This window comes from Liolophura sinensis, chromosome 7, assembly GCF_032854445.1.
Source record: "Liolophura sinensis isolate JHLJ2023 chromosome 7, CUHK_Ljap_v2, whole genome shotgun sequence".
NCBI classification, from domain to species: Eukaryota; Metazoa; Mollusca; class Polyplacophora; order Chitonida; family Chitonidae; genus Liolophura; species Liolophura sinensis.
The window spans coordinates 16,510,856-16,523,747 of record NC_088301.1 but is presented as its reverse complement, the minus strand read 5'-3'; positions in this window follow the sequence as shown (position 1 = coordinate 16,523,747).

Below are 12,892 nucleotides of genomic sequence, written 5' to 3'. Positions count from 1 at the left end.
CCAAGTACTCCTTAAGCCCAAAATCAACCAACAGCATACATTCTCGGTTTACTAAGGATTGAACAATTTTATAATCCGATGTGATTCGGGACAAAATCAATTTTTGATGTAATTTCGAAGAATATACCTTTGTTATAGGCTGGATACAGCCGAAGGTCCAAGGGAAAGGCAACGGTCATGTCGAAAGTGACGAAGGGTTGGACACGGATTTGGGGGGGAACTCCACGTTTTACACAGTTCTCTGGCGTATAACACCGGAATATCCAGTAAAAGCAACTGCATCCCAGGAATGTCCAACTGGAATATTTGGCCAAAACCGACCATAATCGTAACACAACCGAGAGACCATCCTTAACGACCGTTGTGTTTCCTTTGATCATTGGTGAATGTATGTCCCAAGAATACCAAAGGGTCTGGTTTGTGGATGATGATCTGCACTGGTTTATGAATGCCAGCGCCAACTACTTATGGATGCTGACCGGATTGATTTTTATTGATACTCACCGGCACTGGTTTAAGAATGCTGACGGGAACTGGTTTATGGATACCAGCGGCAACTGCTGATGGATACTGACCGGACTGGTTTATTGATGCTGACCGGGACTAGTTTATGAATGCTGAGGAAACTGGTTTTTGGATGTCAGTGGCAACTAGCTGCTTATGGATGCTGACTGCACTGGTTTATTGTTGCCGACCGGGACTGGTTTATGAATGCTGACGGGAACTGGTTCAAGGATGCTGACGGGAACTGGTTTATGGATGCTGGCAGGAACTAGTTTATGAATACTGACAGGGAATGGTTTATTGAAGCTGTCAGTAGGGTACCTGACAAAAGCCGTAGCCTGACCAGTCCATGCAGAGTGACCAGGGACTGGAGAATTTTGGGCCGAAACCGTTTGTGTCCCTGGTTAGCTCAGTCCCCTGTGCTCCGAATTTTTATTTCGCTATAGTACACATTTTTGCTGATTTTAATATGGATCTTATGGAAGTACGAAATTGTGCTTCCTATATTTAATTGTCAAGTTGATTGTATAGGGTTGTTTGTTTTTTTTTGTCGATCTCGGAAATTCATAACCAGAATATTTTCCCAAAATATGACAACAGATCAGCACAGAGGCTAATGCGAATCAGGGGCAACTAGCGATCTCAGTAAAGTCGGGCACGGCAAACTCCCCAAGCGGTACTGTTATGTAACTGATAAAGATCATTGACGTGCCTGGAGCGTCCCGTTGGGACCTTGGTGTCGGACAAATCAACCAACAATGGTGTATGCCAAACATGATTCTGACCATTAGAAACAAACTAGAATAAAACCAATACGATGTTTGCTTTCATCGTACATTCTCACCATTATTTAACCCTGATAAAATGTTTTGCTTCATCAAGTGAACTAATCGATAATGCCGGTTCTAAGTCGGACAAGGTTCGCTCTGGCTAGGTTCTATCACGTGACACTCATTGATCATTAACTTCACACCCTCGTGTTTCTTCCGCCCGCCTAAATTTGTTGGCCATTGCATCATTTGTACCTTAAATCAGGGTGCGAATGCAGCCTCGAGGGTATATAGCCATATAGGCAGAGAGAGGTTAGCATGTTCCAGTGGCTTGTTTAAAACACTAAATGTTAAACAACAAAGGTTAAACCAGCAAATACAATCAGCGGTGCAGTCCCATAACGGCATTATGCATGGTTTACACAGCGTTCAGTTCTCTTACGAAGTTTGTGTATTCATAAATAAATTGGGCTTTCACGTTGCAGTTTGTTTTTATTTTGTGTAAATACTTTATTTTTTGTCACTGTAGAATTTTTTTGTGCAGACTGAGCTGCACAAGAGTTATACCATTACCGTTTTCTCTTTGCCTACTTATTTATTTCATGTTGCTTTATATATGCGGAATTCATGCACGACTACTTGTCTTACATGTAATAACCCAGTTCATGCTGGCTACCTCTCCAATTACATGGGAAGGCCTCTGGCAACCTGCGGATGGTCGTGGGATTCCCCAGGCCTCTTCCCGGTTTCCTTCCTCCATAACGATGGTCGTCGTCGTATAAGTGAAATATTCTTGAGTGCGGTATAAAACTCTAATCAAATAAATATATATAAATAACCCGAACTGCAAAGCAGTCTCGGCCGGGATCCAGGTCTGTCGCTCTCGAAATTATAACTGTACACTGTCAAATGGAAACAAGTTAACTATATCTAATCGTACAACACCTTAGGGAAGCCATTGCCAGTGCAGCAGAAACAAGCAAGTCAACAGATTATATATCTGTCCAGATGCCGCCTAAAGCAATGTCAAAGTAATAGGATAAACATGTATTTATGAAAAACAAAACAAAAAAAGAGACGGTGGTGTCATTTAAATGCTTCTAGCGAGAAAACTTTTAATCGTAGCTCAAATCTGTTGACACTTGGCCGAAGGAGCATGTGTTGGGCTACAATTTGCTGCAAGTTTCACTTTAGCTCCTATAGTTCTCGAGTTACAGACAGGTCATTGAAATTACGTAACTAAATTTTAGTTTTTTGACTATGTCTTAAAAGTTACAGAGATAGGCATAAAATAAAGCAGATTCGGAATCAGCGGCACAAATTGTAATGAGCATGGTACTCTGCTAACGATGTTAAAAAGGTGATAATATTGAAATCTTGTTTTGTACACGATAAAAATAGGTCGCTGCATTTTACGACAGAGAAAAGTGTTGTAAATACTTAATATAGAAAAAGGAAACAGATCTACAAAAAAAAATGTCTAAATACAAGTATACCTGCTAAACGTTTGCGGATGAAGTTACCGTCAATTTTCGTACACTCACTGCAGTTGTAGCTTCAGATCACGTTGCCGTATATGTGATGAACAATTGTCTTTATTAGCTCTATGCCTTTGTTAGGTGTTTTCATCATATGCTATATGCCATTGTTGTGTGTTTTCGTGATATGCTATTTGCCTTTGTTGGACGTTTTCGTGATATGCTATTTGCCTTTGTTGAGTGTTTTCGTGATATGATATTTTACTCAAGTTAATGAAATGTATAAGGCTTTAACTGGCTCCCTTATAGCTACTACTCTTGGAAATTGGCAAACATTGTCAGATAAACTCCACACGAGGAAATCGCAAACATACTAAGCAGCCTGTCATGTGAGTTGTAATAGAAGCTGTCATATATGGGTCCACCCCTGTTTTGTGGAACCCCTTTATAATCAGATCTCGTTTCTCTGTTCACATATTTAATTTTGAATCACCCATTTGCGTTTGGACGCGTCGTTAGGAAGGAGAATATTCCTCCAGAAATATGCCACCAGATCACCATAGAGGCTAATGCGAATGGGCAAACTGGCGATCTCAGCAAAATCAGACACGGTATACTCGCCAAGCGGTACAGTTACGTGTATGTAACTGGTAAAGATCATCATGTTTTGTGGAACCCCTTTATATCAGAACCCGTTTTTCTGTTCCACTGTTCACATGTCTAATTCTGAATCACCTATTTGCGTTTGTCCTCAAACAATGTTGTCACGGGTCATCAGTGATGTTCCATTCACACGGCAATGGCATAGCTTCACTTTCTTGTGGTACACTGACCAGCTACAAACTGATTACTAAAGCTGTGAATGACGGGCATACATATAGGTCATCATTCCCCCAGGTAAAACACAGTCCTGTGATCTGTTTATAACGCCTTGGTTTGTATACTTATTTGGTTATTTCTTACCCTTAAATAAAGACATTTTTACTGTGTATGTTAGAATAAACCCTAACTCAGATAAGTTGACATGGGTCCCTATTTCACCGGTTACGTGTGACCATTAGCCAACTGCCATACTTTCGTTGCTGTTCTGGGTTTACACTCTCTAGTGTGGTCATTTATATTTTAATTTAGATTTTATGTAATTACGATTTATCTAAAGCGATTACATACATTTCTTGCACTTACATACCAGTCTTCCAATCACCCTCAACAGTATGTGATCATTGTTCAGAATTGGACACAACTATAATAGTGTCGCCACCGATTTTGTATCATATATACAACTCTCTTATTTAGGCGTGTTTGTCTGAATTTCAAAATCGTCTTCATCTGTACCGATCAATCAAGCATCATGGTCAACGACTCATTCAACAAGTAAAATTTAACGTGAGATTAATTCCAAAGCGTACTGATGATTTATTAAATTTATTTATTTATTTCATTGGTGTTTTATGCCGAAAATATACTCAAGAATATTTCACTATATTCAATAATATTTCAATATACGACGGCGGGCCAGCATTATGGTGGGAGGAAACCGGGCAGAGCCCGGAGAAATCCACGACCATCCGCAGGTTGATGCAAGACCTTCCCAACGACCGCAGAGGGTCTAGAACTGAGAGCGACCACATTCTTGAGAGATTCCTGGGTCATTATACCACGCTTTCTTTGCAACTATTCATAAAATCATTATGTTCATGTCAAAAACATGAACGTTTATACAGACCATCCGCAGGTTGCTGACCGACCTACTCACGATTTATTACACGATGTATTATATAAATTCATACATCAATTCATTCCGTCCATCCATTCGTTTATTCATCTTTCCTTCCAAATATTTATGTAAACGAAAGCGACAGTTATACTTTGCAGATGGACATGTCTTCATAAATTCATGATTCTTCTTTAAATAGATCTTCTAAACCTTCTCTCCGTGTTTCTTTCACTAACAAGCCCATTCTTTAATTCATCCTTCCATCCATCATTTCAGCCAGCTCTTCGCACCTTACTCACTCATAAAGCAGTTAGCTGAGCATCATTCTAGATTACTAAAAACCAGAAGGACTCTTGTCAACAACGTCAAGGCGTTAGGTGTCCAAGTAAAGGGGAGGTAATCTAATCGTCACCTAGGGCACTATTCAAGCTTTATAGAAGGACTTTCTTATCTCTGTGAGTGCAATGTCCATTTTATTACGGGGATACACCGATTTGCTACACCCAGAAAGCAAAGCGTAAGGGCCCAGAATATGATCTGTTCAGATGGCAAGAGATTTTATAGTCTCCAGTTACCCCGGGGGATTCGCTGTTTGTGGGAGTTGTACAACTCTCGCATGACTTAATCACTAATCCCCTGTCATAGTGGCTGTTGACGGCCCCCTGTTCGCGTGAACTTAAACATAATCCTTGGCACACTTCGGTGCGGGTGTGCTAAATGATTAAAGTGGTCAGTGGTCTATGGCCGAAGGGAACTGTGAAAGATACCATTGTGAAAACCCATCCTATACATAATGCATGCGTCGCGACTTGTAGCCGAATTTAGCGAAGAGCGGAGCGTGGATAGAATTCAAGCTGACTATCGGATACCCAAGGCTGGAAACAGTTTCTGGCAAAGGGTAGCCTGTAGCCCTGTTATAGACCAGGAATTAGAGCTAGAGAAATAGGCCTACATGTAGAGGGGTCGTGCGGTGTATATTTTAAAGACCGGGGATAATTCCATTGATCTACGATCAATTAATTCTCATTACATAGCATTACATTCCAGTTAGTCTTAACTGGATGTAGGATCACTGGAATGCGTTACTGGTGGTAGATACCATTCAAGTTGTTCCATGACTTAATATTATATACTTATTTATTTATTTGATTGGTGTTTTACGCCTTACTCAAGAATATTTCACCCATACAACGCCGGCCTATTAATCTCTTTAACAGGAAGTCTTTTGTCTGAGTGATGCTAAAGTTCATTCTGTGTATCCTGTTATAACAACACAATATTATGTCATTTTCAACATAATATCCTATTTGCTAAAGGAATGGTTATATTGAATTAATATAATATGTGTGTTATATTTAAGTTTATGAGAAAAATATGCTGCAATAACAGAATACTTTCTAGCATCACTTTCCGTTAAATTTAACAGGTTATTTTTTTAGAGCAGTTCTTCCTTGTGGCTTTTTTCTAGCTCAACTGTCTTCTCTGCACCATTGTAAACTGTTGACTGCTTTTCTCTTACCTGTTACTAACCATATCTTTAAACCATTTCAAGTAAAATAGTTTGAACAAAACCGAAATGTAAAACCAAAATATTGAATCATGCATTGCCTTATATCTTTGCGAACGATTTTTGTTGAAATAAAATTCAGTCGCAGAAAGTTTAATCTCAGTTGAAGTTTTATAAATGCCCAAACAGGAATTTTACTTCTACTAGGAAGCGCACAGAATGTGTACTATAATCGTCAATGACAAAATGTGCTATGTGAGAAATGTTCTGTTAGGACAATAGGGAATGCGGATGACAGGAAAACACCACCCCTTAACAGGCATCCTGTAATATTCCAAGTAGTTAATCCCTTACTGGACCAATTTAGAAGAATATGGCGATGAGTTTTGCCGAATAATCTGTGGAACGAACTAGACAGCTTAGATGATTCCGTCTGTTCTATATAATGTAATAAAAGCACGTATATAATTAAAACTAGAGCAGCGACGACAATGAAATGGGTTGCAAATGGTCACATGCAACAGGTGAAACGCCAGCCTCCTATCCGTTTGCTTCAATTAGGGTTTGATTCTAAGTGTTCGTGTGAAAGCTTAAATAGCAACCAATTACACGCCACCTAGCACCATGGCTTACACATCGTTAAACATGCGCAATTCGAGCAATTTTGTCCACGATTTGCCTCCGAACTGAAGAGTGAAGTAGCACTGATTGGATAGTACTGTCATACAGATAATTTAGGTTGTTGACAGACTATAAAAATGCATCTGTACGCCTGTTAAAAAAATTTGTCAGAATTTTGTCTCTTTCAGATGAAACTGAGAATATTTCGCCCACTGTTACTACCCAACCCCCTGAATGTTACCAAGGTAACAAAGACTTCACATCAAGCAATCACAGCTAAAAGAGACGGTGGGTCATGCTTGACTGATTTTTGATAAGCTGTTTCAATAGTGCAAGCCACATGTGGCACCACTCAGTAGACAGTTGATAAATATTTTTGATCTGGAAGTTGACAAATTTACGGCATAAATAATAAGGAAAATTATTGCGCTCGTGTAACCTTGGGTTGATTTGGGTTGTGGCAAGGATAGGAGTACCATGTACTTTACAGCCACCTCCCAAGCACGTTGCATATTTCCATTACAAACGATTATATAAATAGTGTAGAGCATGATGCACAGATGTGTACAGCTTCTCAGCGGGTGCAAAAAGCCTAATACTCAGTCAGATTCCAGTCTGCAGTCGGAATATGCAGTCATTAATATTTCAGCAGAACCGATACAGAATGCATGACTGATAATACTTGTAAAAACACTTCCAGCCAATAAATCACTAATTTAACCCCGCACACCGATGTGCTTAAAAAAACACAGGAAATAAACTGACATTGTGAGTCAGAAATATGAAGGAAGTTTTTGGCAGAGTGAGATGAGCTTTCCTCGGGGTCCTAATGATACCCGAGGGGAAGTTTCAGCGAACAATATTTCTGATGGCATCTCTCATTTATGTGACACAGGCTATCAAATATTTATGCCTCTCCACTTTATTTTATCCACCCATGGTCGAATGTGTCAAACGCTGCTAGTCCGTAAGCATATACAAAGTTATGAACACACAATATGACTAGAGAGCATTTGCTGGCATGCCAGCGCAAATGAAGCGCTTAGGGATATAATCGTGCGCCTTTGGCCACCTGCACTGCCACATGTCCGGTCCTTAAAACTCTCCATTCATCAGTGGACTCTGATCTCACAAACATCACACGGGCTTTCACTGCCTTGAAAAATCTTCAATGTTTCAACAACTAATAATATCACACGAATGTCCCAAGTGGGTTGGCAATCCATCACATTTTGATTTTGACATCTGCAGACCTTTTCTGCTTTTCCTCCGCTGAATCAGTCATTGTACTTAATTTTAAAGGCTTCTGTTTGCCACACACAAGTTTTATGATCTTGCACTTTGTGTCCATTTAGCCTTGTACAGTGATCGATAGGATGCGGGGTGACAAGTGAGGAATTCGCCGGTAAAACATGTCAGCTCTGAGGTCATGCTGTGCTGAAGCTTCACCAAACAAATTATGAAAATATTTAATACTGAAAATGCATGTATGAAGACTGGCATTCACAGATTGAACAGTTAAGGATTTTGTAGAATTCGCTATAATAAATACACCGAAAAGCACCAAGCTAACAGGTGACGAACCTGTCATAAAAACGAATTATTCAAACAAAAGCCTTCCTAATTACAGGATGTTCATTACATGAGTTGAAATTTTGGGTATCTGTGTTTATTAAAAAAAAGTTATGCGTAAGTAAGTCAAGCCAGCGTTCTCAACCCGTGTCAGCGTTATTAGAGTTACACAACCTTTTTCTTCAGGAATAATTGGGTTTCACTTGTCGAGTTGGAAACTCTTGCACCGCCTCACTAGTGAAATTAGTGTGATTAGCAACATAAAATGCTTGCAGCATAGAGCGTAAAACTAGAGTAACACGATAGTGTCATAGTTGTCAAGTGGTCACACGTAACCAATGAAATACAACCTCATCAATTTGCCTCAGTCAGAGTAGTAGCATCGACTCCTAGCACCATTGCTAGGCACAGATACTGTTATTTTTATGACGTCTCCAAATAAACTGAATTGATTTGCGTGTGTTTCAAGGTCAATAAACGTTTGCTCAAAATCCTTTAGTACTAAACTGGCTATTAGCCTTTCATTGTGAACAAAGAAACACAATTTGCCCACTTTCTCTACCCCCGGAAAAAAGTTTCAATAGAGGCAAACATTTCTAGTTTAGGATCTGGAGATATTGCATTTCGATAATTAGTAAATTTTTAGAAATTAGTTATGTTCGTCGATTAGTTTTCATATTTTTGAAATAATGACAAACTTGAAAGAAAAGGGGCAAACATGTCCCTCGGTAATACAACTCTCTGTATATGATGTCTTACTTTGGTACGGTACAAGTTTGATAGATCTACTGTTTATTTCTTTCATTGGTGTTTTACGACGTATTCAAGAATATTTCACTTCTACGACGGCGGCCAGCATTATGATGGGAGGAAACTTTTCCCTGTTATTGTTTGTTTGTTTGTTTTTATAAGTTACACTAATTCATTTTTCACTCACTAGTATTATTGTTACCGAAAAGCGCCGATCTTTGACAAGTTGCTGGCGAATTTTCTCTCTTGTGACATATGTTATATTTTGGTGGAAGTTTAGTGGTTTCCAACCAAGTACATGTAAGGTTACACGGATAAACATCCTCCACCTCTTGATACCACAAATATAGAGACCGCAGCATTTACATGTATACTTAGAATAAATCCCTAAGTGTGGTAAATTTACGAGGTCACATTTTACAGGATACGTGTGACCGATTCACCAAGTATCATACTGTCATCGCTGCTCTAGTCTTACTCTCTTTGCTATAGTCCTTTGTATTTAGGTGTTGTGTTATTGCTCTTTATGTCGATGCTTTGTTGATCCACATCGCACATTTTCCCCACAAGGCTATACCATTGCCAGGCTGACCTGTAACAGAAGTATTATAAACAGCTATGCCAATTTTCCAAACGCTTTTTCTTCTTTCAGCAGGAATGTATTGCAACCGAACAAGTCTGACCATTTCCCTTATATTCCACTGATAACAATCGCAGCAATTCCGTTACCCCAGCAGGACGACTGAATATTTCCCTCGTGCTTGCAGCTTTTTCATGACGAAATGTCCCACTGCTCCGTCACGTAGAACGAGTGGCGTTTATGGGGCGACACAGCATGAATGATCACTCACACAGCAAGTGAGTGCAAAGGGACATAACTCAATCCTATCATTCCTTCACAGTGCGCTGTCTCCTGCTGTTTGGCAATCAGGACAGATCTTCTCTTCTGCCACGCGGTCGCCTACGATCCAGTCATTGAATATGTGATCAGCTGCTGCGAACATATCTACAAGGTACATTCCCCGATGTCTCCCTGGCGGACACGAGCTCTGCCCTAAGACACGACATTTCCATTTTAATGAAATTTTCAACTGATTACGTGTCTCATGGTTACCATCGCAAAACATGATCGATATTTGTCTAGAACAAGTCTATGCAAACCAAAATCGGAATACCGGATTTAGCGGACACTTTTTGTGTTTCCACTGAACTCTAAACCTAGGTTTCATGTAGACCCTGACTATTCGTTTGCCAAGGACTTAACATGGGCCTACTTTTTCATAGTAGTTCGCTCAAAGCACGATTTTGTCTGCATGTATTGGGTGAGTCTCATGGTCAAATACTAAATCGTTAAATTCGAGGAAAAATGATTCCAGTCCACAATCTTACAATGACAACAACCTAGTAAATACTGTTACTCGACTATTTACTACGATTAAGGGCATTGTTTAAGGTAAGTAAAATAAAGATAGCTCTCAGTCCAGGAGGTATATTTCCAGTACAATGGCGGCTTTTGGGTTTAAAAAGTCATTCAGCATTATGGTGGGAGAAAACCAGGCAGAAGCCGGGGGATAGGCCTACCCATGACCATCCGCAGGTTGTTGCCAGACCTGCTCACATACGGTCGGAGAGGAAGCCAGCTATACTTGAACAATAAATAAGATACGTTATCAGGTTAACGACACAACATCAACTCAAAGGCAGGAATCAACATCAGACTATAGAGCGTAGTCTCGAATTGCATTAGGATCAACATTCCCTTACAGTATACTCAAACAGTATCAGTACTTGACATATCTTCAGTCTTCAGTCTTTTACAATACGCTATTTCGTATTTCACTCTTGTTTGCATTAATGTGCATAAACCGCAAGATACCGACACATGTAGATTCGTTGGAAACAAAGCTGATTTTAGGCAAATTAAGGTTGCAGTGTAAATAGACTCGCCAGAGAGCCGAGTCCACTAATCCCTAAAGACTAATTAGCGTATTCTGCTCCATCTCTTGATGGATAGACTTCAGTTTTGTGAATTGCACCGTCCGACGCTTCATAACGTGAATTGATTACCTGTGACAATTCTGCTGTTTTCTTAACCTTTTACCATTTGGTGTACGTGGTTCAGGTAAGCTCTATTTCTCACTCACTACTGTATTGTAGTGATAATGGTTGGTGATCAGTTCTCACCTTTCTACGATCTACTAGTTCTTCATCTTTAATATCAAACAGGACCACTTTTACACTTAGAGCAAATGCATCCACTAGCCTTTACACAAGCCATAATACTACCATTCTTGTCTTCAGTTCCGCATCTCTTACATCCGATTTAGCACGGCTTTGTTAAAAGAATAACCCTGAAATATTTGACACACCTGACGTAACTATGGTGTATTACATCTACCTGCATTTATGTTTTAGAGCACTCTGAATCGGATCCGTGCTATTGCCGTCAAAAGTCCATTTTATTGAGCATTACTGGGATGACGTCTTGTAGTCATCCACTGACCAGGCATCCCTGGGGTATTTCGAACAAACCCAGTCCCTATTTATTCCGTCTGGCCACCGGACTCTTGGGAGACATAAACTGTATTCGTCAACATAGAGCGACTCATTCTGAATGAATGAGGCTACTGTGACAGTCCTATTTTAAGTGTTAAAATATTCATACTAAACCTTCCAGCCTCTTTGGTCAGAATATCCCTCGCATCTTCTGGATCCTGCTGTGCCTCTGTACAAAAGAGGATCAACCTATTCTTTATTAAATGAAATAGTCGAAACTAAACTATCAACCAACCTTATCCACTGACAAGTTGGAGGCCCAGGCGCCTCTCACCGATGCAGTCGCTCTGAGTTCAAGTACAGCTCATGCTAGCTTCCTCTCCGGTCGTACGTGGGAAGGTCTACCTGTAACCTAAGGATGGTTGTGTTTTTCCCCAGGGCGTTTCCTGGTTTCCTCTCATCATAATGCTAGCCGCCGTGGTACAAGTGAAGTATTGTTGAGTACGGCGTAAAAAAAAAACAAATAAATAAATACTTCGATCACCCTAACAATTGTTCATTATATATTTAATTACTTACTTCATTGGTGTTTCATGCCGTACTTAATGGAAAAGAAAACATAAAAACATGCAAAAATCAGATGAAATAGCGTGAAAACTTATATGTAAATATGGATTTTAATATTTTTTCTACTTTTTTTCAAGCGAAAAGGTTATTTAAAAATAATGATCTAAATAAAGATGTTATGCATGTCTAATAAATCTGTTTGAATATAAATTTGTTGTTAATATCAAATTACATGCTTTTAATGTGAATTATGATAATACTTATAAATATATTAAAGCTTTAAATGTAATCAAAACCCAGCTTGAACACATTTGTTACCTGAAAAGACCAAATTCTAGTGCACATATCTTTATTAAAACATAGGTTAGATTCTCATTTATAACATCACTACTAAGATAATATATACCAAGATGTGGTCTCAAATACCCACCTTACAAAAATTATTTTCAAGTGTCTGTTTTTCTATAAAGAAAAATCTAAAAATATATTTACAACTAACTTATCGCACTCTTTCTTCTGAACTTAATGTAATTCTACGTTTTCTCCACCACTAAAAATAATGAAGGAAGACCTCGGAAACCAACTATCCACATGTTGCCGGCAGACATTCCAACGTAGGATCGGAAATGAAGCCAACATGAGATAGACATGCACTCAGCAAACGCTTTGGTGAGAACTTTTAAGAATATTCAACATATGGACTATACGTGTAACACCCCTAAACATAAACTTCTTCTAATAGACATGGGACTCAAAGACATGGAAAATCACATTTGACAGACATTTCCACAAAACATTCGAAAAGTGATACAACCCTTTTTGCATAAAACACCCGAAACGCTAATACATTCCATTTGCGTAAAAATGGATACCAGACATTAAAATGTTAAAGACAGAAAATATTATTTGT